General features: G+C 36.3%; 1 protein-coding gene across 1 annotated transcript in view; it reads right to left on the minus strand.

Moving 5' to 3' along the window:
• The window catches only part of EYS (eyes shut homolog), a 916770-nt gene that overhangs the window by 563433 nt on the left and 326629 nt on the right, over positions 1-26708 (minus strand). The gene's annotated exons all lie outside the window — the stretch shown is intronic.

The following is a 26708-nucleotide window of genomic DNA, read 5'->3' on the forward strand; positions in this document are numbered from 1 at the left end:
AACATGCTGCCACTATCATATCTAATATAAAGAGGTGAGTTTTTCAAAGTCCCAAACCTAGGCACTTCTACCCTGCTCTAAGGACAGTTGCCATAACACCAACCAGCTAGACAGCTAACCAACAAGGTTCAAGAAAAGGTGACTCTGTAACAACCATTTTACTCAATCTAGTCCGGTATTAATATGTGTACTTGAAGATGTTTTATTAAATCAAATCCAATATTACTATAGACTAGAATAAGAGAGGTTCAAAATCAGACACACAAGCTGTAAAACAGAGCACTGTCATTCTCCAAACTAAAAGCATACAAGGATCAGCTCTAGTGATGGACATAAAATGGTATAAAATGACATAAAACAAGCCTCTAGATTGGACAAGATTGGTTTAATGTAGCAACTACTAGGAGCCTATGAAGAACAAATTATGACAATGGGAAACACCAGGGGAGTTGGGGGAGGAACGAGGGGGAACATTACCTGACTTATCATGAAGACACATATCAAGAAGAACAACATTAGAAAAAAAGGCAGAAACCCAGACTTTGTGAGAAAATGAGCCCTGATCAACCTCAATTAACCATAACCTTCTTCATTAATATTACATTCTTATGACAGAGAGTTTACCCTATTGTCTCTGAAACGTGCCGACCCGCTGGTCACATGGTGACTCTGCATTTCAGTACCTCACAGCAATCCAGGACAGCTGTTTGCTCTCACTGGAAACATTCACTTCCTTGTTTCCTTCTAAAAGACGGAGAAAATCTGCTTATCTGCTGCGGCAGCCTGGCACAAGGTAAGCACTGCTTAAACGTGTCTAACCCTCGGGCGACTCGCCTGTCACTAAGCGCTAATAGCGACACTACCCAGCCTGCAGAGAATCTTCCAGAGCAATAGGCGGGGAGCACCCCCGCAGCGCCAGCCAATCGCCAGGCGCCGTGGGAATCTGAGCCAATCATAACTGGGCACTCCCTCTCCACTCCTATGACTGACAGGCGCCGTGGTCGCTGAGGGAGAAAGGCGGCAGGGACGCTGTGGCGGGCGGTTGAAGTACTTCAGGGCTCTGATGGCGGCGAAGAAGGGACTGGCTCTGACCCGCCCACCGCTGTCCGCGCCGTATCGCCTCCCTCCACCCCCAACGCCGCAGGGCAGGGACACTGTGTGAGAAGCCTTTAGGCTGACCCTCCCGGCTTCTCTCCCGGGCTGTCCCATCTGTCGTTACCGTTAAATATGTATCTGTGACTAAAAGTGCTTTCGCCTCCGGGCGCAGTTAGCTCTTACACTGCCAGTTTGGTTTCAAACAGCATCATTTGACTCAAAGTCTGTGAGTGATGAGTGCTCCTGTCAGCAGCAGCTCAGGCTGGTGTAGCAGCCCTCAACTGATGTGCAGTAGTTACCTACAGGGTATATTTTCAAATATAAGAGGTGGTGCTAGTATTAGGCTATGAGCATGCAAATGAAGATGCAAAGCTCAGAGCATAAACCAATAGGAAATCCTATAGCTGTACCACCACAGAAATAAACAAGATGTGCATTGGAAGTCAGGTATTTGAAAGAATGAGAATGTGGATCCACGTTTCACGTGGGGCTGAATTTGCAACTCTTTGGGCTTGACTGTGCTGTTTTTCAGAGCTGTGTCACTGTTCTTTGCTTTTTTAATGACATCAACATGCACAGAAGTTTAAAATCTGGTGGAAACTCCCCCACGTATTTAGCTCATACAGCTAGTTACTAATGTCCAGGTAGCACTGTGCATGCCTTTATGAGAAAGTTCAGCATCTTTATTGCCAAGGGTTTTGCCATTCCAAGCCAGGTGCTGCAGCTCCTGGAAGGTCAGCGGGTGCCTGGAGCTCAACAGATCAGGTTCCTCAAAAGGGGGAATTCCAGTGTCCCTGGATTCTGAGTCACTAAATGCAGTGCAATTTTCCAGAATTTATCCCAGGACAAAAAATAACACAGCGGTGCAGATGTTTGTATTTGATATGTGTCCTCTGTATCGGAAACTAAAAACTAAACCTCAGTGCTCTTTTCACTTTCTTCACTCACAGTCTTGCATTACCAAAATGTAAGAGTACATAGCTGCCTGCTCTTGCACATCTGAAGTTGGTTCACACACGAAGAACTTGGAGGAGTCTGCTTTAGCAGAGTCACCTAGTGATGGCTGCATTCACAAGTGAAAAAAACTCATAGCACTCTCTGATTGCAAGAGAATTTCTGTAAGTAATACTTATGGTCTCAGAGTGGCTTGTTATGGGAATCAGTACTTTCTGGGAAAGGCACAAATTGTGTCTAACAGTCTAATTCACTTGTTACGTAACATGATTTATACATAAGTCACCAAAAGTCAAATACAAGTACTCTTGAAAACCAAATGAAAAATCAATGAGTTTACTTTTAAGGCTTCTTCTAAAAATATGTCAATTAAAATATGAATAAAGATACTGTAGAACAGAACACAAAAGTGAATACTGAGATATATTTTAATTAGCTAAGAGTTGTCACCATTTTAAAGATACAGTTTACTAGAAGGAAGAAAGAGAAAAGGGAACTGTAAAATTGGAGCCGGACTAGATAAACAGTGATAGCATCCCCACCATTTTTAGAAACTTTTTCCAGTCTCAGGTTTTTCCTTTCTTCTTTTGAATGTGTTTGTCCCACTTTGTCTTGAAAATCAGAACATGATTTTAACAGCAGCAGCAGCTCTAGACTTTAATAAACTGATTCTTTTTCATGAAAAATGCAAGTTAATTCTAGATTTATTAGCATACTAAAGGACTATTAAAAAGGGATTTCTGTTACGAAACATTTATACAGATAAACGAGGAGTATTCTTACAATGAAATCCTAACTTAATACTTTACATTCAAATGTTAAGAACTATCTTCCCTTCTTTCTCTGTTTTCCTAACATATAGCTAAAATTAATTTTAATAGTACTTAGGATGAAGCAATAAAACCATCAATAATTTGTGCTGTAATTAGGCAACACTGCAAGCTTAGGGAAGTTATGGTTTAAGAAACTATGAATTTGGATTTTATGGTTCTATCTATATTTTGTATGGTAGAGGTTAACAACTCTTTACCTGTTAGCTCATATTTCATATGAGAGAAAGAAAATACTTTTTTCTCTGTTTGATAGCAGCAAATTTAAAGACTTTCATTCTAATCTTGTAAGGCTGTAAAAATATTTAATCTTAGCCATAACTTTTTCTGTCTCATTTCTACTCCCTGGGAGAGCTTGATCTTATTAAGGGCAATCTTTTGTAATTTGCATGTTGTAGGCCTTCCTGGAGTTTGCCTCTTAATACTCTAATGAAGTTCTGATTCTGAATATTGAGGGTGCTTGCCTACAGGACTTCAGGAGGCTCCACACGTTTTAATGGTATTGCAAACACCGTACCCACTACCCACATGTATTAAATCTGTTACAATTTATGATGCTGGAGCATGGCTAGGACTTTTCTTCATTCTTGGGATTTCAGCAGCATATTGATGAGACAGGCAATCTCATCAAAAGCTACAAAAAGATTATTTGTGTCTGAAATTTGTCCACAAATGTAATGAATTATATTTCTTTTTTTTTCCTGTGTTATTGCAGTTGTGTCATCATTAGGCCACTCACTCTCTTTTTTCTCCCTCCTTCTCTCTTCACCACTAAAGATGCATCCTTTTCTTCTACTCATGGAATCCCACCCACGCCCTGGCAGGAACTGGACACAGGAGTGGATTTGTGCAGCCATTGCACCTAGTGGGATGATAGCAAGGGATACTATAAGCCAACAGATAAAAAAAAGAGACTGAAATGCAAAACAGATAGGAATGTGAGGAGACGGTGGTGGACCCTGGAGGCATGTACTGACTTAGGGAGCTTTACATGGGGGAAAGGATATGAAAGTCAGCTAGGGAACTGAAGATTCAGAGCAATGAGATCATGAAAGTGCGTAGCATCTGACAGTCTTTTTTAGCACTTGTAGATCTTTAGCAAATCTAATTTTGATCATCTGTTAATGGGTCAAATTGTGAAATGAGGGATGCTGTGGACAAATGCGTTTTCTGCATGTTGGAAGAAAAAGGCTGAGAACACTGTGAGAACTCTGGACTTAGGAGATCACCATAGTGTATTTCCCACCAGCCATCTCAGACACATAAAATTAGGACCGTGGTTTGTCAAGACACATATGCAAGATCCCTACTCTCCTTTTTTCACGTACAGTGTCATCTTTTTTTGTTCTGGAGGTATAGCAATGCTATGTGAAATAATTTTAAGATGCTGCTATCTGGAAAATATAAACATGTATGTATATACAGCAACTCTATTTGTTAAACAAAGAGAAAACAGAGAACTGGTTCTCTCAATGCAGTCTCAAATATAAGTTATCCAAAGAATATATTACCATTAAATATTACACTCACAAATTACTTGTTTTTCAAGAATTCCCCCAAATTTTCTGCTTCATCATTCCGAAAGCACAGTAACCAATTCCAGGGTCCTCTTTCTACAAAACTTTGGTATGCAATGCTTGCTGAAACTCATTCCACTCATTTGTAACTATATAGTTTCAAAATAATATCTTAAACCAGAGGAAGAATGAGATGGAGAGGGCATTTTTGCATGTACAGCATAGTTTTAATTAAAATATTTTATTAATGATATTGAGATACAACAGACCGGAAACATATCTATTATCTAAAAAAAATAGATTTCAAATTCTTTTTACTTTATATATCTTGCTAAATTCTATGTTTGGATATTTCACTTTGATTATATGCCTAGAGGAAAGTAAAACTGATGCAGCAGCATCATAAGTTGATGCAACAGCATATTTAACATTTGATATTAAAACAGTATTATATGGGCGTAGTTTTGTTTTCTTTCTCTTAATTTTAAAAGAAAACTTTAGTATTTTCTTTTAAAAAATGTAGTATGAGTGTACAAGCATGTCTTAAAAGGCCCAAAGCTCCCAGTCCTCCGGTTATAAGGTGAAAACTGAGTAAGTTGAGTCCCATACTGGATTCTTCCATTACTGAGACAGAAGCTTAATATATTAAGGACCAATTATTTTATACTGCTGACCCAGACTTGAGGCTGAGCTCTCTAAACAGGGAAGCATACATCTGGGACACTGTAGAAGCAAGTATAAGAATTTTTTCTTGGATTTCACTTGCCATCAAAGTGAAGTCAATGTACTCCAGCATGGAAAGGGTATAACTTACTTTCTCATTAGTAAGAATTCACATGCCAGCATAGGTCTAAAGAAGGTAGAGATAGGCTGTTGTAGTCATGAGTAAGTTACTGTTGCAAAATTTTATACCAAGAGTAATTGCATAGTTGCAGAATTGTTTAAAATACAAATGTAAATAAATTATTTTTCTCTGATTAAATGATTGTTTCTGGAAAATGTATAAAGAGCTAGAAAATATCACTGCTTAAGAATGCTAAACATTGAAAGTTATTTTAAAAATAAAAATGTTTTCAAGAATTGCTCCTCCTTTTATTTTCATTTGCATAATGGGTATATAGTCTTCTGAAAGATAATACAGCAGAAGAAAACAAAGCACAGCTCTATAACATCCTGTACATTGAGAAATCAGGAGATTATGAAGTGCACCAGAGCATCTTGCTGTTTTGGTATTTCATTAAACGTGCATACTGTGAACGAGAATAAAGAATATTTGTTTACTGATATGTATGGAAAAAGCCAGCATAAGCACTATTCTGTATTAATTCCCACCATTATCCTCAATAATAGATAAAGAAGGAGGTCGCAATTTTATAAGGCAAACAGGATGGTGCTTATTTAGAATTAATTCATAATGAATAGTCTCTTAATTTAAAAATGAAGATGAGAAGCAGACTGGGATCGTTATCTAAAATTTTAAAAAACTAAGTTTTTTAATAAAAAAAAAATTCAGAATGGCCATTCTTTTAGTAAGCAATTACAGAATAAACAAAAGTAACTGTATACACACACAGAGAATCTTTCTGGGAGACAATGACTTTCTGCTCATGTTTAATTATTGCAGAAATATATCAAGATTCCTTCTGTGTACTCCTTTCCTTGTGAAAAGCATAGATATATTTAGGAGAAGGAAGAAAGAAGCTCATTTGCCACCTAAATGCCTGAAAAGCCAAAAGGGAGGGACTTACGTTCACATTAATAAATTGTGACATTTTGCAGGACAGTACAGAACTGAATTTTAAAGATTCTATAGGCAAGGATAAAGCAGTGCTATGCATTAGGGGTATGTGACCAAAACAAGAATCAAGTCTAGAAGTAGGTCAAGAAGTGTGAAAATTGCCAGGGATGTAATGAAAGAGGAGATGGCTGTTATTCCAAGCAAGAACAGTGTGAAATAACAAAAGAGAGCAAACTGGACTAATTGCTTTCTCTTCTTTTTCTTCCCTCAACACATGATTCGGTCAGAAGAAACCTAGGTTTCTACTAGTAAAATGGTAAATAAAGTTGGTAACCTAAGGGCAGTGCAGACAAGGATAGAGGAGATGCAACTGCTTGAGTTATCTCACAGGAATAGGTTTCAGATTTTTGGGGGAGAGGAGAAGCTCATAATCTGCCTGCTGAATTCAGCTCTGCATAGATGTGTGGTTTTAATGCTACAGATAAGACAATCACATAGTGACTTAGGATGATAAGTCTTTGCTGTTTTAATACAGTGATCCTAGAAGAGGAAGACAGTATCTCTAAGCATTCAAATGTAACAAATACTAATTATTATATTAAAAAAAATGTAGCTTCAATCTCACTGATAATTACAGTTATTTTTATCATCTTTCTAAAAGAAGAAACTTCCTCTTTCCTCCATCTTTCCATTGACGTTGAAATTTTAAACAAGAGCAATGCAGTGGGACGAGGATGTATGTTCTTTCACATCTCTGCCAAACTAGTGACTTTGAACTAGTCTGAAGTAACAGCTATGTCTATGCTCATGGGTTAAACAGTGCCAGGACATGGACAGCGTCCCAGCACTGAAACTTGATAACTTCTGTCATTAAATCATTAAAATGATCTGGTCCCTAGAATGCTTCCTGCCTGGGACAACTAGCGTGCTTTCAAACACTTTGGAGGTACAGTTCAGGAGTCACCATGGCCAGGCGACATTTCTGTTATAACCATGTAATTATTGCTGTGACTTTTATATTTCTAGGGACTGATATTTTCACAGATATTAAGCCTGCAGTGCATTTTTCTCATCTAGGTTAGAGAGAAAAATATAACAAAGATACCCTGATATACCCTTGCTAAATAAAACTTGACTATGTTTGATGTGTATTCTGCTTATCTGCCAGTTTGGAAACAGAAGGAAAAGTTTGGGTTTGAAAATCCAGTATATCATAAGGAAGAGAAAAAAAAAAAAAATTGTACATCTGACAGTAACAGTGATTCAAAAAAATAAGAGAAGATTTAGACACTTGTCATAAGGAGGAGATATATTCAGTAAAGATGGAGGAAAGCCTAAAATTTTGCAGAAGTCTGGGTTTTCTTATTAGCATACATGAGATTCAGTAGACTTGAACTGCATCAAAACGAATATTGTATCAAACTTAACTCTTGTATATTAATTACTCAACCAGTGGTTGTCTTAGTTCACTTCTTGATTCGTTCTTCATACTGCTGGAAGCTCTGGTTACTTTTATAATTTCTCCCCAGCCTTTTCTGCCAAAAGGGTGGTTTTTATTGCTAAAAGATCATGCTAAAAAGCTTGTCTTTCACACAGATCCTTTCCTTCCTCTCAGTCAGCTACAAGTCAGTATTCCATAGAACAAACTCACAAGAGTTATTTAGCTCCCTTAATGAAATGCAAACAGATACTAGTAGAAATAGTGTGTATTTTTTAATAGAAAAATATTTAGTGGAGAAAACCTGACAGTCTGGAAGACAGGAATTGTAAATCATTTGGGAATACAGCCAAAGCAAAAGAAGTAATATAAAACTGGGAACTTGGGAGCTACAGGTGAACATAATGAAGGCTGAGGAGAAAAAGGAACTGAGTTTCTACACAGTCATATATACTGTCAGAAGGTGTATTTAGCCTACTGTTTGTAATTGCTCTTATTAATGAAATTGTCATATTTAAAGTATGTAAAAAACAGCATCTCGGTTATTGTTCATTCCTCAAGCATGACACAACTATTAAAACGTGACTAAAAGCATATGTCTACAGCCAGAGGAGACTGGGAATGTTGCCTAGGTAATAAAAGCACTTTAGTTTTGGGAAAATTAAAATGCCAGACACTTTGATGTGCCTTTTGTGTCTTTCCCATGTGCACACATGCAGAATGTACATTGTTGTTCTCTATAGCACCAGGACTTTTCCCTGCAGGTGCTTTCCAGGCTTGGACTTTAGTACATTTTAGTTCATTTAGTGACAGTCATCCCAGATGGATAGCTAACCAGAAAGTGGCAACACAGTAAACCAGAAAGTGTATTGTGTTTTGCTATGCTGCACAAAATACACAGTTGTTTCTCCTAGGAAAAAAAAAAAAAAAAAAATTGAAACTGTCAATTTCTTACACTATACATGTATTTTAGGACTAAGCTAATTTTAAGATTAAGTTTAACATAGAATCATAGAATGATTTGGGTTGAAAGGGACCTCAAAGATCATCTAGTTCCAATCCTCCTGCCATGGGTTGAAACATTTCTCAGCTGGTTTTTAAAATACTGCATATATTCTATTAGTGTCTTCAAACATGAAAATCAGAAATCATCTTGTAACATGAATCTTACGTGAGAAATTGCTAACAGTTTTGCAGATCCCAAAACTGTTCTACAAAGACGGTAAAGTGCAGATACTTGTTTCAAAGGACTTTTCAGACATAACATTGCAAGAATGTGTGTGAGACGAGGGAAGTATATAGTATCGGTAGGTATCAGAGTTATTCATTTTAGGAATGTCTCATACAGTTGTGCTGTAATTAAGGTAGAGTAGTATATGTGCTCATAAACTACAAGAAAGCAGACCAGTTGAAAACTTTTGCAATCCTCCATCGACAGTTTGTTGGGTTTTTTTTCTTCATTATTTCTGTATCTCAGTGATTGCATTTGAGTGAAACTGGAATAGCAAGGTTCTTGAATGCTACTAAGCACTTGATGCATTGATAAATAGATATATTAAGAAAAAAAAAAGTCTTTGTCCTTAGTACTCAGAATCAAGAAACTGGAAATACCTCCTTCCTAGGCTTCTATTTCATTTCACTAACTGAACTACATCGAGACACGTGACACTGAGATATAAGTCAAGCTTGTCACACAGTGAAGCTACCTAAAGCATCTAGTCATTCACCTTTAAAAAAAAATGCACTTTTTTTTTGATGTCTGCCAGTGCAGTGCAAACAACTAGCTGGTTCCTTCATGGTTCAGTTCAGTTCTATAGTATATCTCTGCCAGCAGGCAGATTGCCAGTAAGAACTGTCTAAATTTAGTCTCCTTGCTCTGATATCTTCTAGGGCTTGGGACAATAAGCAGAATTATTTTGAAGTGTGAATGCCGGGTTTAATTTATTTTTGCCACATGTGAACTGGTATGAGATGCACTGTTATGGACCAGTAAGAGTTAAATTATTTTGATCACTTGGTACATTTTGTCTGGCTCTGTTAAATGGACCACTGATTTTCTAGCAGGCACAAAACCAGACAAACATATGGAGAACATTTATAAGCAATCAGTACACTTACACGTAATTTGAGTATCTCAGCTGACTAATGAGGGACAGACTTAAAACCAGAGATTTCCAAGCTGTTGTCCATACTGAGATCAAAAACTGCTGTTTCAGAAGACTTATCCTTTATTAATCTATTGGCCCAAGTAACTTAAAAACAACCATGTGTTCATATGTTTCTTAGGGTCCATAAGATTCAGACTCAGTCGTTAATTTAGATCAGGACTATACTTTTGACATTAATTTCTCAATTGTCCTCACTTAACTCACATCACAGAGTGGTCTCAGCGCACACAAAGAAAGCAAGCTGTGCTTCAAGAGCATACCTAATGCTCTCCAACCGGTAATGAGTATTTAGTCCACAGGACTATGCTCACTATGCTAGAACTAGTCCAAAATAGCAAGCCCCTGACCCAAAACATGTATATTGTTTGCAGCCATGCCTCAGCTCCAGTTGTTTCATTCTGCTTCTGTTGGTCTGCATTACTTTCTAATGTAGCAACACCTTTTGCTCAGGTGTGCTATGAAACATGAGTGAAAAAGACATTCTTCCTCTCTCAGATTCTGTTTCTGAAGTCTGTACACTGAGTAATGCTTACTGTATTTATATGGAAAGTTCCCTCATTATGTGAGTCAATCCCACAGTGATTACTACACACTTTCAGTAAAGTACCTATATAACTAAATTTAGGAAGGTCCATTTACAGAATAATTTTAGTTTAAGTAAGAAAAGCATAGAAATATGATCTAATGTTGTCTGTAATGTGTCATTAGTAAGTAAAAGTCTGATCCTATTCTGACACAAGTCAATCTTCAATGGTTTTTACTCTAAGATTGGACCAGAAGAACCTGAGCTTCCTATCCTTGTATACTCATTTACACTCAAGTGAAGTTGAAGTGTTGTTAAATAAATTACTGCTGCATTTTCGTATGGGGATATTTTAGTGTCATTTTCTGTCAATATAATTTTCTCCACCTAAGTGAACAGGTGTGAACCACGTTTTGATCAATTCTTAATGTATAATATTTGTTCAATGCAATTCTATTATTTATTTTTTCTATACCTTTACACCATTCTCATATAAATTTATATGTTGATATAAATTTATATGCTGTTATGCTGCATGTGTTAATGTACAGGTACTTCAGATGGGCACCCAGTTGTGCTTATTTGTCAGAACAATGCAATAGTTTCTTCCATAACGCTGTCCTCTTGGCACTTCCTTATTTTTGTGCATTGACCAAGGCGGGCCTTCTGCAGCCCTAGCCTGTTGATCAGCAAGTCTCTCCTGTCTACATTATCTGCACCCTTTGCTTGACAACTGAATCTGTCACTTCTTCACTTCATTTTGGTTGGCCAGCCTGTTGTCAAAGATATTTTTGCCCCACTTGATCAACTGGATCCATCTCTTCCTAGCCTCAATCCTGAAAGAGGGTCCAATGGTCCTAAAATAGGAAACCTTGTTATCAGCACCAGCTATGTAACCAGTTGTTGACCAACAGGATTTATCCACAAGTCCTCACGCCCCTTCTCTGACTGGCAAGACTGGGGAGAAAACCATCAGGGCCTCCATGCTCTTTATCATGCTCCTGGAGACATGCAGTCACCTGCGGTATGTTCCAGGTCTGCAGTAGCCACATAACTGGTATTTACATGGAAGAGCAGCAAGAGGTGACAGTCCCAGGGCTTGACAAACCTTGGTAGCCTTGCCCCAATATCCTAAATCCAAGCCCTTGGAAAGCAGCAGTCCTCCCTAGACAGCAGGTAACATTGGCAGATAGGGGGGCTCCATCCTCAGCAGGGAGTCTCCCACTACTGTCGCTTGCTGCTTGTTTGTAGTGCTGCTCAGGCTCAGCTGGCTTGGACACTTCGTTGGCAGAACTCCCAGCCCCTTATTTGCTACCAGGGCAGTGAACCTGTTCTGTATATTCAGTAAATAAAAAACGCAATAAAATTCATCAATTCTTTCCAAGTTTCATTGCTTCTTGGTTTCACCTCAAGGGGAGTTCAGATGAAATTCTCTGATCTTTTTTTTTTGTTCCCACTAGAGAAAGTCTAGTAATTCCTTAATAAAAAACATTGTATTAATTTATATTTTCCCAATTGGAAGAACAACCATCTAAAAAAATGGGATAAAAACATAGGTGGAATGCAAAGAAGTACTTTATGTCTCCTTTCATATCTCAGTCATTCATGTTCCTCTCCAGACACTCCATGGTTCCATTGAGCACGTGTGAATGAGTGTGAAAACCAGACATGAAATTCAATATGTGACCCAGGGAAACCGCAGTGGTATTTATACTTTAGACTACATTATATATATTATGAAAATAGGAATTAAAAATGATGGGACTTTAAATCTTATCAAGCATTTTTGTCATTTGACTGGAAGAAAGAGTCAGCAGCAGACATTTAATAACTTTTCCAGATTTGCTTAAGTTATCATTGACAGAATAGAGACATCTGAATTATTCCTATGGGATTTCTTTCTGTGTTGGAAAATCTCATCTTGGCAGGATGTTACTCAGCAGATGATAAGAAGTTCTAAGAGCAAAAGTGTCCAGTATTACATATGCAGTACTAGTGAGATGAATAAAATGTTATGTTTAATTTTTGCATTAAAAATGACCATAGTTATTTCAGTGAGGTAGTGCTTATCTCAAAATATAAGGATCAGGTTCATGATAGACAGATGCTACAAGTAGTAAGTAACTGGCAAAATTAGAAGTCAAGTCATGGACTACAGATGAAAGAACACAGGTGTAAACCATTCAGAAAGGATTCTTAAAACACAAATTGTTTTAAAACACAAATAGTTTTAGAGCACAAACATGCAACTTAAAATCTCCTGTGAGAAACAAGAAAAGCAAGTAAAATGAGATTGTGAAATGAACAAGTAAGGTGATTTTTTTAATGTTTGAGGCAATTGAGTGAAGCTGTTCATTTTATAAACTTCTGAGATCAATCACAGGCATAAGTTTTTTATCCAACTACTGACCACATTGGATTACTGATTCATACTGTTGGTAGAACTTAATCCTGCTGTAAGAGTGAAAATAGATTAAAACCATAATAATTTATAACAAAGTCTTTACAAACTGACTGCTTGGTGCTAATTCTTAACTTTTAATATCCTTCTATGAAAATAATATTTTTGCATATAACAGTAAATATTTTACAGTATTATTTGACTGAATAATTGTAACTTAACAATTCAGCTATTCAGATGTGTTACTTTTGATATAGATACCATTTGTGATTGTGATGAAAATTGTAATTGTGCAAAGGTAAATGCATTTTTATAATTTTATGCCGCAGAATGTGTAGGTACTTCTCAGAAACAGATGAAGCAGCATGGTATCCTCTTGTGCTGAAAGCTTCTAAGGACAAAATGGGAGAAATGGAACCAGGAATCAATTATTAGCTAGTTATATGCACATTCACTAGTGACCAGAACACAGCCACCCTGTTTTGGTTGCTGAACATGCTTAAAAAACAAAATGTCCCAGGCAATTTGCTCTTAAAGCTAGGGAACAAGCTCTGACATTGTTCAATTTACTATTTTAGAAGAAGTCAATGAGTCTACATTAAGATGGTGAAGTTTTTGTTTCAAGTAATCTGTTTTGCCTATAAATAGAAACATACTTCTATACCAATGAACCTGGAAAACAGTACTAGACTAAAATATGAGGGATATGATGTCTGACTGGAACAGAATTAATCTGGGAGGAAACAGTTTATTGAGAAATTATGGGAATTTCTGGCTGGTGTTGAAGCTGTACTGAAACAAACAGAAGGTGGCATTTATGCAATATATCAACTCTTTGCCTTAGTATAAACAGATTCAGGAATTATTCAAAATACTAGTAGAGAACTCTAAAGAAGTTCTGACTGGGTGTATGTGCGAGTGTATTGCTACACAGGGCTGCAAAGAGCCCTTACACTGGACCGCTAAATGGCAGTGGAAAACAAGTATGAAGGCAGAACTTGAAGTGATAAGGGAGAGTAATGAGGAAAAAATAAGAGGCTATCACATTTATTTTGAAAGGAAATGTTTGGTCAAGAGTTTTGATTTCAATCAAACCCAAATCTGATGTAATCTATTTTCACAATTCCCTAATAGTCCTATAGAAATCAATTAGTATGATTACTCACTGAATGAATATAATGTTTTCCTAGTGCTATCAGAGTCAGTTCTTTTATAAAAGAATAAGCTATTAGAAATTAATCTTGAAAATTACTTTTTCTGGGAAATATCTCAGCATATTTCAGGGGTTTATGTGATCCAAATATAACAGAGTATATACAACCAGAATATATCTTTAATATAGTTTGGTTTTAAAAGTTGTCTCTGAAAGAGGATAGATAAGATGATACAGAAATAAGAACAACTGGCGCTTATGACAAGTAATTCACTGCCAAATGTATGTATAGGACCTGCTAAATTGTCAGGTATCTTCTTCAGCTCCCTCTTTTCCATTGTTACAGAAGAAATAGGCTAAGGGACAAATTATAAGGAATAAATAAATAAAAAAACCCTGCTAATTTAAAAATATTTAAAGGGACATCTCTACTTTTTTGGAACTATATCTGTCAAAATATAAAATTTGCCTGGCAGGACTTGTTTATGATCCCTATTAGTTAATTTTAAAAGGAATTCCATTTTTATTGATATTTTTGCTTATCTGATACTACAATGTAGCAGAGATAATATTTCCAGGCTTCCATCTAACATTTACTGTTATGTAGCAGAAGTCCATGTGCATTTATTGCCTTTCTTTTTCCACTCATTACTGACCTTGCTGTAGAATACAGAATCATGACTGAATCTAATACATTAGAAAAATATTAGTTAGGTAATAAAAGGAAATGTGTTGCAGTGTTAGTCTTGAGAGCCCATGGAATCTTTTTTGTTCAGTCTGGCTGAGTGAAATAAATTCAGAGAGAGAAGATAGAAGTAACTGTCTGTATTACTATGCAAAAAATCATCACTGCTGTTTTCAGAAAAAGCTTTTAGCAGAAATGGACTTCATGAGGTGAATTTCAGACTCACGCAGTTTTTCAGCAATTGCGTGGCTTAACTCTAAGCATCATTTTGAACATTTGAGGGTATATGCTGCGCATGTATGGAGTAAAACAATATTGCTAGACTGACTGACATAATTTACTTTGTAGCAACATCAGTGGCAAAACAAATGTATTGGCGCATGTATATCTCTCTCTCTCATAACATGCATCTCCTAAAACCTCCATGGCATACCATTTATGTAAATTGTATACACTGAAAAGCAAATAATATGTAATATAATGTAACAAAGCTAGATGAATTCTGCTATATTTTCATGAAACTTCAAATGACCATGGGTACACCTACACTAGCAATCAGTAATAGCAACAAAACTCTGAAAACTTTTGGTACAGGGGAACCAACATATACACTACCTGGGTTCTGAGGTTTTTACTTTAAAATAGGTTTTATCTCAACCCACAGACTGGAAGTCAGTGATTGGAGCGCATTATATGCATGTGTGGAGAGGATTTTCTGGTTCAGTTTAATCCAAGGGAAATCCTGTTTTCATCATCCAAGTCTTCTCCAAAATGCAAATTATATGTGATAGGTGGGTACAGCTGGGATTTGCTTCAGAAGTGTTCTTGTGATACAAAATAAATGCTAATGTAAACATATCCTACACTTTAAAGGATTTGGGCTTTTTTTCTTGTTCATTTATACTCTTGACTTACAAGATGGAAATAAGTAGAAATCATTTGCTTTAAAGAAAAAAATGTTTAGTAAGACTGTAGCACAGAAGGAAGAAGAAGAAAAAAAAAGTGGACAGGACAAACATTTGTCCAAAGAGCAATTTGGTGTAAAAGAACTGAGTTGGTCTCAAATTAGCTAAGGCTGAATCCACCACTTATGAATGCAACTCAGAACTGTGAGCAAGAACTTTTCCCAGTGAAGCAAACAAGCTGGATTTGCATTTGTTCTAAATTACTGATCTAAAGCAGAGAACTATTAAACAGTTTGCCCAGTGTTAAACAAGCCATTTCAGAAGCTTCTTAAGATAATATGAGCAGTTGTATTTCCAGAATCTCTCTTGTGATCACACCTTTTAGGAAGAAACATTCTGAAATTTTATGTCTAATTAAAGCATTTTCTATGCTTTAAATTTAAAGCAATTTTCTATGCTAAAAGGTGAGATACAATTGTGTGAATTAGTGATTAGTGTGCATGTGGAAAGTATTACTTATGAAAAATATTCTGGAATAATTTATTTTTATATGATAGAAACCCCTCTTCTTAATGTCCATCAATCACATGCTAGGCACCTTGACGTATTTTTATCACAGTATAGACTTGGTAACATTAAAATAATCAGTTAGCTGACTACATGTGAGACTAACCTCTCATAAAACCCTTGAGTTATTCCATACCTTTAGCCCCCCTCCCCAAAATGTGACACCTTTTACAGCCTGTATGGTGCGTGACCAACTTTGGATACTTTTGGTCAGTTAAGGAGAACTTACGGATCCTGAAACTGAGAATTAAATTTCCAGCTGGTGGCATAGCTTTTTGTTACAAAAGAGAGACAGTGCTGAGTGGATAGTCTGAGTGAAACTACAGGAATACGTAACAATGAGAGAAACTAATCTACTTGGCTATCAACACCAAACACCACAAGGTCTTTCTAGTTTATATGTATTAATTTAAGTCTGCACAGACAGACTGTGAAAATTCTGGATAACTGGATTCTGCGAAATGTATTTCTTAATAAATAGGTTATTGCATTCTCCACTGTTGAATCAGGTTAAATGTATAGGATTTTATTTTATTTTATTTTTTGAGAAAAAGATCTTATCTGGTAAAAACATCTGTTTATCACATGGTCTGGAAATAACCTTTTTATGTAAGTGCTGTGCAGTAAAACAGTATCACGATCAAAGGGAGAGGCAGAGGCAGTCAACACAACAAAGTTCATCATAGATTTTGACTGGATACATGGCATACGGTATATCAGAATTGGGTATGCAAACACAGAGAAGGTTTTCAGCATGGAGAAAAGGTAATAATTCAATATGATGGTTTAGAAATGTCAGTAAACAGTGATACAGTGAAATCTGCATATGACAACAGCTTAGTAAGGACTTAAAGTCAGATGAATCAGCAACACAGTAATAGCTATAAATCAATGTTTATTAACTATTGTTGATAAATAATGCTTCAAATTATTTAAGTTCAACATAATGTATTAAGTATGCTTTTTCTTGCTATGAAAATCTGTCCTCACTAGTGAGATTAGAAGAGTATGATGGAATTGAGAAAGGTCTTCTAGTGAGATTCCTTAGAACTCATTTTTTTTACTAAGAGTTTTTAAACAATGTAAAAAGAATATAATCTGTGAAGAAAAAGAATGGTAGCATCCTTCAGTAAATAGAGTTCTTCCAGATGCGCTTTCTGTACACGTGCTACTCTAGGTATGTACTCAGCCATAAAAAAAGTCTCGTGTCAGGTCTTGTGTGCAGCACTATCTGTTAGTGCCCATTCTTGGATGCCTTTACAAGTACTTAGTCAAGGTGAAAGGATGTCAAAGCTTGGCTTTTCACTCGCAGTTTTTCAGTCAGAATCCCTGGAACAGGATTTCAAAATCTAAAGGAGGGTAGATCACAGAACTTGCAACTAACTAAAAAAACAACCAGGGTAACCATTCTTTCTTTGAGCTATTTTCCATGCCAAGTGCACGTAGTTTTTGCAAGCCTGAAGGTAGCTCTAAGTAGAGGTTAGCAGCTAGAGAGACCTACTAAAATTAGCAAATGACCTGCTAGTCTGTGGATTACAAAATAAGCAGATAAATGAAGTTATTGGTTCTACACATTTCATGTGAAATATTTCACATTTTATCATATGAAAAAGAAGAGGCTGTTCTTTACTCCTTCAGACCTTATTTTGTTACAGAAGAGACACCATAGTCTAATCTATAATTGATGGAGTAGAAGTAACATTCAAATTTTATCTAGAAATACAAACAGATTGAGTCAGGTACAAAACTATTTCATGTTCTTTAAACCAAGGACCCAACCCCTCCCACTAGATGGAGAAAATGGTTTTGTTTCACCTATGCAGAAATTATTTTCAGAGTGAAAATACTGTAAAGCTTGCAAGGCTGTGTGAAGTGAAATGAATGTAGCATAAAAGGATCTTTGACTGCAGCTTCAGGTGGAATTTGTCTTTATGGCATAACTGTCCAGTGTAGCAACACAAAGGTTTGGGTGTTCTCAGGGTCTGAGAAATAATACTGGTTCTTGTTTCCTAAGGAAACCTTCTGAAGTCAATGGGAGCACTTGCAAATATGACAGTCCAGCCCTATGCTTATAAATATATTTTCCCTCAAATATATGCTGCAAAGTAAATACTTTCATAAAACTTAAAGGACATTTGTGAAAAACATTTTGTTTCTATTTTTATTCTATTCTACTATTGAAACACTATTACCTGTCTCTTTTAATTCACTCTGCAAACAGACCTGCATTTGCCCTGTCTATCCAAGCCAATCCTTTGGAATGGGAAAAATACCTTGCTGTATAGTCATATTTATGTTTTCTCCTCTTACTACCACCTCAGTTCTTTGCTTGAGAATATAAAATTTTCACTATAAAAGTTTCTGTCTTGAACCGATCTTGTACTGAAAATGGGCAACACTATGTCTAAAGCCTGGATATGATTTTGGAAAAAGTCAACCAAAGATGACAATCAAAAGACCATCAGACAAGTAGCCGAGGGACACCAAGGTATTGATAAATCTAATAGGGTTCTTAAGCTTCAGAAAGAGAACAGTCAGCTGCTTTTAGGGTGCCCAATAGGAATCTCCCTGCTGACCACTGTACAGTAATCGGCACAGCTGGCAGTACAGGATCAACAAATCATATTGCCAGGGAAGGATTACCAGAAGACTTGATTTTGTTTGATGTTTGATTATCAGTTTATTGTAACAGCACCCAGCAGTGCCTCTAAAGTTAAGGGTCAGATGCTTTTCCATTTATGAAGTTTTTGGAGAACAGTTCATAATGAAGGCAAATTTACTTACAGTGGAAACTTGATATCCTTGGGTAAGATCTCTTCTTTCATAAAAACAGAAAACAGATGGAATCCATTTTTATAGATGGGAATATTTCGTGGGAAACAGATAAAAAGATAAGCAAACCTGAGGGCAGAGGTTATTTTAGATCCTAGCTTTTTTTCCTCCTTTAATACCATACTTGTAAAGAAGATAATCTATGGATAAAATTCCAGACAGGTTTTTTGGGGGGGGGTTTGTTTGGGTTTTTTTTGGGGGGGTGTGTGGGGGGTTTTTTTCATAAAGAAAGTAAAAGATTTGCTCGGCAAGTGGTTAATACACATCAAATGTCTGCCACCACACAAAAAGCTGACCCTGGAATTAGAATATACTTGGCTGGTGGAGCTCTGAAGTCAACAACCATTCTTCTGTCAGCTACAGTGGGAGCAGAGCAAGGCCAGTGCTGAGTGCTTTTCAGAAACTACTGCAAATATATGTAGCATCTGCTCACATTTAAAAGTGAAAAACATCTACTATATGGATGACAGAAAATGGCTTCCTTATCAAAACCTGTCCATGTAATGATCTGGATCCATTACATTTGTTTTATATAAAAATGTATGCTCAAAGTAAAAAGCAGGAGTTGAAAATCATATACATTCAAAACTTAGGAAAAGCCAGAATTAAGGTTGGGGGTGTGTGTGTGTGTATGATTCATTAGATTTAGCCCCTCTCCACCTAAATACCATGAAAGAGTCTTTATCTACATATCTACATGTATTAAATAATTTTCCATCACTTCATTCAGTGCATAAGAGAGCATGAGGAAACTGGTCTGCTCTAGAGGTACAGTAAAGGGAAACATGTTTGTTTCTGTTCACTTGTACTTAAAATAAAGAAAGAAACCAGAAAAGAAGAGTTAGTTTTATGGTTTCAGTTGAATGTTGCCCTAAGGAAATTAAAATAAATCATACTTTACCTGAAGTTGGTTTAGCCTAGCAAGTATCTTTTTATAGGTAGATATGATTCCCTCCTTTTCTTTCTTTCTGAATTTTCAGCTTCAGGTGTGATTTTCAGAATTACTGAATACTCAACACCTACAAATGAAGCCAATAGAAGCTGTGTTTTCAAATAAAAAGTAAATATTTGCAAGATACTTGTTGTCTTTGATGACAAATGTCACAAAAATGCATCATGAGAAAATGAGCAATGCTGTTCTCAGAACAGGGTGTAGATGAGGCTTAAAAATTCCTCCTCAGAATCATCTGGCTTGACTTTAGAGACGATAACTTATGCAATAAAAATTGGGGTCTGAAATTACAGTCTGAGAGCTCCTTTTCAGTAACTGACCTGATGCTCAGACTTATCCCACAGTAAATGGATTAGTTCATCATCCTTTTACTGAAAAACAGATTTAATCTTATTTCTTGTGTGCTGCATGATAAAAACATGTATGTGGCAGTTTTCAGAGACTGATTGATGACCTATACATTTCACCATTTAACTTATTTCAGAGTAATTTCCTTGTTGATTCATACCCTTCCATGACCTTCTGCTCCATAAATCTACTAAATATAGACAATTTACTGTATCCACTTCTATGCAGCTAAATCCTCTCATGTAGAATTCCCTTCCTTATGAGTCAATGAAGTCTCTGTAGTCCCAAGTCTTTTAATGCTTTTGAAGGTACAAACACTTCATATCCCACCTCAAACAAAGTCTCTATATCATGCAAAAATCGAATTTAGGGTTATGCTTTCCACAAACAGGCCACAGTTCTCCAGCCCGTTCCTTACGTTGTGAAGTTCTTCATTTCTTTCCCTGCTGTTGCTGATTTTCTCTGTCCAGCCTCCTCACTGCTGGCAGAACCTACAGCACACCATCTGGGACCACCTTCCTGTATCTTTATCACATTGATTTGCCATCTGTTCACAAGTCTCATTGGAAAGCCCATCTTTAACTTCCTCTTAATCTCCCTTTCCTCCACTTTGTAAAAGTTTTATTCCGTTCTGTAGAGTATTTCAAATTCAGTTCATGAAAAAGACAATAGAAGGCTTTCACTCCTATGCTATTTACTGTCATTGTTGGTTAAAGCTAAGAAATTTCATGCATCTGCAATTTCTTTCAAAAAAACAAATTAAAGCATTTAAAAATAATGTAATAAATAAAACAAATAAATAGAAAGTTGATGCTTGTTTGCTGACTTCAAGTTTCAATTAGATGAGTAAGGTGTAAGACATCATAATCACTTTATCCAAGCAATGTATAATTCCACAGATCAATATTAAGGACATTATCCTAAGTCAGTAAATCAATAGTTAATTTTGTGCATTCCAGTGTCTTTGACTCAACTGGACTTATTAGAGCACAAAGAAGTACATCCCGTAACAACTAAGTTTTCAGTCTGTGTACTGCTTTATCTACTAGCTCTGTAGTACAAGTCAAAGGAGGGAGTTACTTCACTAGATCTTTTTCAAAAAACTTTTATTGAAGGACTATGAAGACACTGTTCATTTTTTTAAACTAAATATAGCTGGAAGATTAAATATATTGGGGTGGCAAATCAAATCTTCAGGGCAGCACACTGAGTTGTATTAGCAGTAGTAGTTTGCAGATCTACTGCTGCGGTTGCCAGTTTAAGTGAACTCCAGCTGCTGCATAGTTCTTTTTTGGGATGCATAATTGGTAATCTGAAACTGATTTGTCAAACAGCACATTCATAATTCCAGCACATGGATTCTCTCACTGAAGTCAATGCTTAAGTTTAAGTCACATACAACTCAACTTGAATTTATGTGACCTGGGAACTGTTGAGAGCTTATTGCTTGTTATATACTGTATGCCATTCACGGTATGTGGTCTGACCTTTTGTTAAACCAAAGTACTGTTTCAGACCAATTTCAGTGGCAGAGCTTGTTTACTTTATTGAGACCTTAGAGAATTTCCACTTCCACAGAAATCTGGAAATTTTTCATTGATGTAGGCTTATCTAGTCTTTATTCTCATTTCAAGGGTCAAACCACCTGCTATCATCAGCTAGGAGGCAGAGCCTCCTGAGGCTCAGTTACTTCATCATATTGTGAGTGTCTCTGGTATGTTCTAAAATAAATTATAAGTTTTGGAGATGATTCTTTTTCTTCTCCGTATTTAGCAGAAAGTACAGAAGATTGTTTTAAATCTAAATTAAGGGTGGATGACAAATTTAGGAAACTATCTTAGGTTAATCCAAAGACCTGACTAATTTCAAGTAACATAAACTGTGAACAGTTAACTACTGCTTTGTACCTTCTCAATGCCACAGTTCCTTCCAATTAATCCTCCTTTCACAAGTTATGCAATGAGCTAACCTACTTGTGGGTTATGCTCTTGAAATATGATCCATAAAACAGACTTCCTGACTGTTAACTCTGAATATTTTTTTCTGTAAAAAAAAAAAAAAAATTAATAGTACTGTCTCTCCATCTTTCACATAAACCTTCCCTCCAACCCAAAATGTAAGGGCCTAAAAAACCTGAATTACTGAATTTCACCTTGTTATGAGTCCTTTTTTTCCTGCCACTTTAAAAAAAGAAACAGAACAACTAATCATTGCTTCTTTAGGTTCAAATTGACAGTATCTTCTGTTACTGTAATGGAGAACTCATTTCCATAACATTACATTTTATTGAAAGGGAAATAACTATTTTAAATCAAGTAGTGATAGAGAGTTAACCATAAGGAGGATACAGGATTGCAATAAAAGCACTATTATAAAACTATAACTTTACCTACAGTTTATATTTTTTAGTTTACTGTGTACTAAGTACACAGAAATAACAGCTTCCAGAAACAGAGCTCTGAAGAAACATCTATTACAATTTCCTGCATGGATATCCATATACACTAAAGTGACAGGATTTGCATTATATTTTGACATACAGTACAAGCAAAACCTGAAGTCAGAGCTACTGTGGACCTACTATTACTTTTTTTTTTTTTTTAAATGCAAACACCCCAACATAATATTTTATGTTATATAGACTGTATGTTCCATGCTATCTTATAAAAATGATTAAGGACAACATCTCACCTTTATACAATACTTTGAATTAATTATCTTAACTTTTTTTAGAAGAATTTGCAAATTAATCTGGGTAAACCCTGCCTTACTGTAAGCACAGCCAGAGGCTAATAGTCCACGTTTTTTTTCTCCACAAGTAAGTCCACACTTACTGTTCACTAGCTTTTTTGGTAAAATATTTGTTTATATCTTTCAGTTTTATTCTATTTTTATTCATAACTTATACAGCGAATGCAGAAAGCTTCACCCTTTTTCTTTTCCTCGATTACCGAGGACTGCACCTCTTTTGCACTGACAACACTACAGCCTTTCAACCATTCTCATACTTCTCTCATTCTATTATTTTGATCTATCAGTTTTACTGAACAATTGAATTATTTCTACATGCATGTAAATCCGAGATTTCACACTGTTTCACATAGGTCTGGCCCAATGTTTCTTAGTGCAGTGAAAATCACTTACTTAGACCTTAATCAGGAATGTTTTGTAATTAACAAACAACAAAAACCAAAAAAACCCAAAATGAAACAAAGATTATTGATTTATGAAGGGCACCTAGTGTCAGACCAACCTTCCCAGCATCAATCTCATTTTTCAATATCTTAAGTTTTTATAGTCAGACTACAAAACAAGATGACAATTCTGGTTGAGCTGACCAATGATTGAGAATATACAGGATAGACATCTGTGCTAATAGTACTAGAAGTATTACCAGCTTTTAATTTTTGCTGTCCTAGGTGACCTAATGAAGGAAGTGTCTACTCTTGGTTCCTCTTAGTCATGTATCAGATTAGTTGCAATAGCTAAGATTACTTCTTTCATGATACTTCCATAGAAAAGCACTTTATAACTTGTCACATATTGTTTAAGATAGATCAAAGTTGATATGTTGGTAAGATGACTTTTCTATTGTTTAAAAATCATCCATTAATTCTGTAAGTGTGGTTGTCACTACTTAACACTATTTTCTTAACATTGTGCGTGGTTAATGTAATGCCCAGACATCTCACTATATGAACAAATTTGGGAACTGAATAAACAATAGATGTCCCAAATTTTATCTGAGCAAATCACATAAAACCACTGAGTCCTCAGTTACAACCACTTGCCCTTAAATTTTGGCATACAGTCTTGGAGCACTCCACTGTTAGAATCTTGAGAATACAATTGCTACGTCCCCACTTCTCTCCATAGTTAGTTAAGCAAAACACTTCGTGTTTTTATCCTTCTTGCTGCTGCTCACTATGTGTCTTACACTAGCATTGGGAATACTTTTGGGGAGGGAATTTTATGGTATTGAGAATCTTTATCATAAAGAAACCTTAAAACCCTGAATATGCCACCCAGAAAGAAAGACTAATCCCTTCTGGTGCAGTAGCGTATGTTACAGTCATTTAGAAGCTTTGGTTGTATCAGAATGAAGGAGACCATGTCCTTGGTGGGACTGGCCAATACAAACACCTTAGATAAATATACAGACAGATTTTTAAAGACCTTTTAAACCTTCAGGAGCTGCATCACAAACCCAGCTTTTGTGATTTCCCGCTGTCAAGTTTAACCAACATCCTTTTGTAGAAATCTGTTCTTTAGTAGGTCTGGCTGTTACGGAGTTAATTTTCTTCATAGCAGCCCATATGGTGCTATGTTTTGGATTTGTGACCAAAACATTGTTGATAAGACACCAACATTTTAGCTATCGCTGAACAGTACTTACACAGCATCAAGGCCTTGTCTTTTTTCCCCACTCTACCGCCTCAGCGAGTAGGCTGGGGGTGTGCAATAAACTAGGGATGGAAACAACCAGGACAGCTGACCCAAACTGACCAAAATAGATATTCCATGCTATGTAACATCATGCTCACTAATAAGAATGGAGGGGAGGTGGGTTTTGGGTAGGTGGCCATTGCTTGAAATCTGGCTGGACGTTGGTGTACATGTGGAAGGTGGCAAGTGACTGCCTTTGCATCACTTGATTTGTTTTCTTTCTTTCCTTCTTCATCTCCTTTCCTTTGCTTATTAAAGTATCTCAACCCACAAGTTTTCTTGCTTTTGCTCTTCCTATTCTCTCCCCCATCCCATGGAGAGGATAGAGGAGAAGATAGGCTGTGTGGTGCTTAGCTGACAGCTGGGGTCAACCCATCGCACAAGTGTTATTTTTTATGCCTCTTTTTGCTGATGCATTGTTAAGAAAACATGGTTATCTCATTTTAAGGCTCTATGTTATGCCACATTACCAACACCAAAGAGGAAGATGATGTACTAAAGTGCTGTTCTGGCAATGCTAATTGTCTCATTTTGACCTAGAGAAATGCATCAAAGGTATTTGAGCTGTTGGTCCACAATTAATTATTCTCGAGCCACCAGAGGGTCTAATATGACTGACAGCAGCTTGTGCTGGTATATGGTAGCTCTTGGGTGACTGGAATTCTCAGGTGCAGCAGAAAGCCTCCATAAGCTGACGTAGTTGTGTCATTCAGCTGTGTACTTCACCTACCCCAGTCTCATCCCACGGTCCAATTGTTTAATGTCACCTACTGCCTGGAGAGCCAAGGTAAAGGCTGTGAAGTATATGTTGCAATTAGAGTGTATATTGGAATTCTTTCTCACATTAAGATCTTTGGTCCTTGACTTGTATTATAAAGCTACTGTAATATATCTTTTGAAGGAAATTTTATTTAATGGAGAAATTATGAAACTCCTGAGATCTCCATCTGTTTTTAAGTCTTCTTTGATTATGCCTCAGTTGCTCCCCATTCCCCAGTTTATTACCTTTTAGAGGAGGAGGAGACCCTTTAAATATTAAAAATTCCTTCTCTCGGGGATTTTTATCTCAATATCTGTTCTTTTACAGCTGTTCTGGCTGAAGAAGAGGAGGAAATGGGTCTTATTCCATTTTCATGAATGTATGTTAATTCATTAATCCTCTTTGTATCTATTGCTGAGGAATCTTGGCGTATAAAACTGCATCATTTGATGTGGAAGAAATTCAGTACTTTTTTATACTGAATACAATAAGAAGGACATTGTATGCGGAATAATATAGTTGCATACAAACTGAATAATGCAATCACTTAGTGAATGAATCTTTTATGTCTCTTTCTGGATTCAACTTAAAAGATGATCCACATGAAAGTTATTTCAGAAACTTATATCAGAAATTTTAGTTTAAGTAAATACATTATAGAGAAGAATAGAGAAGAAGAAAGTATAAATAATGAATAGAAATGCATTATTATTGCTATAGGAAAATAAAACTACTTGCAATTCTCTATTTCTTGTCTTAAAATATGCTGATACTAACTTTTCAATTCAGCAGAGCCCATTCTGTATTCATTTTTTTGAGCACAAAACGATGTTACTATCAAAAATGCCAAAGAACAGTCTTCTAATGAAAAAAGTACTGAAGACATTATCTGTACATTAAATAACATAAAAATGAACATTTTAGTATGAGTGCTTCCTGTAATGTTGACAACATAGGTGAACTATGTTGAGAAGGTAACTGAGGTCCAAAAAAGATCAAATCCAAGGTCTAAAATGACACCTTGCCATTAAGTTTGTACAGTATTTTTTTTTTCTAGAGTTAGTAACTGAATCCACATAAGTTGAATTTTTTAATGTCAGGCTTTCTCTGAAAGAGTGAGTCTGCACTGATCTCAGTGATTTGCTGTGTCACAGTCCATTTAAAACAAAATGGCATCAGTCTGTGACAAGATGAGAAATGTATAGGTATTGCAGGACAAAAATAAACACAAATTAATCAAGAAAACGAAAGCAAACAACAAACAAACCAACCCCTAGAAACACACACATCCCTTACACGCTTCTGGGATGGGATTCAGCTGGAAATGCAGACATCTAAATACGGGTGTCTGCTTCACCACTAATGCAGCCTAGCTATGGTCAGTGGTACCCACAGG

Source organism: Grus americana, chromosome 3 (assembly GCF_028858705.1).
Source record: "Grus americana isolate bGruAme1 chromosome 3, bGruAme1.mat, whole genome shotgun sequence".
NCBI classification, from domain to species: Eukaryota; Metazoa; Chordata; class Aves; order Gruiformes; family Gruidae; genus Grus; species Grus americana.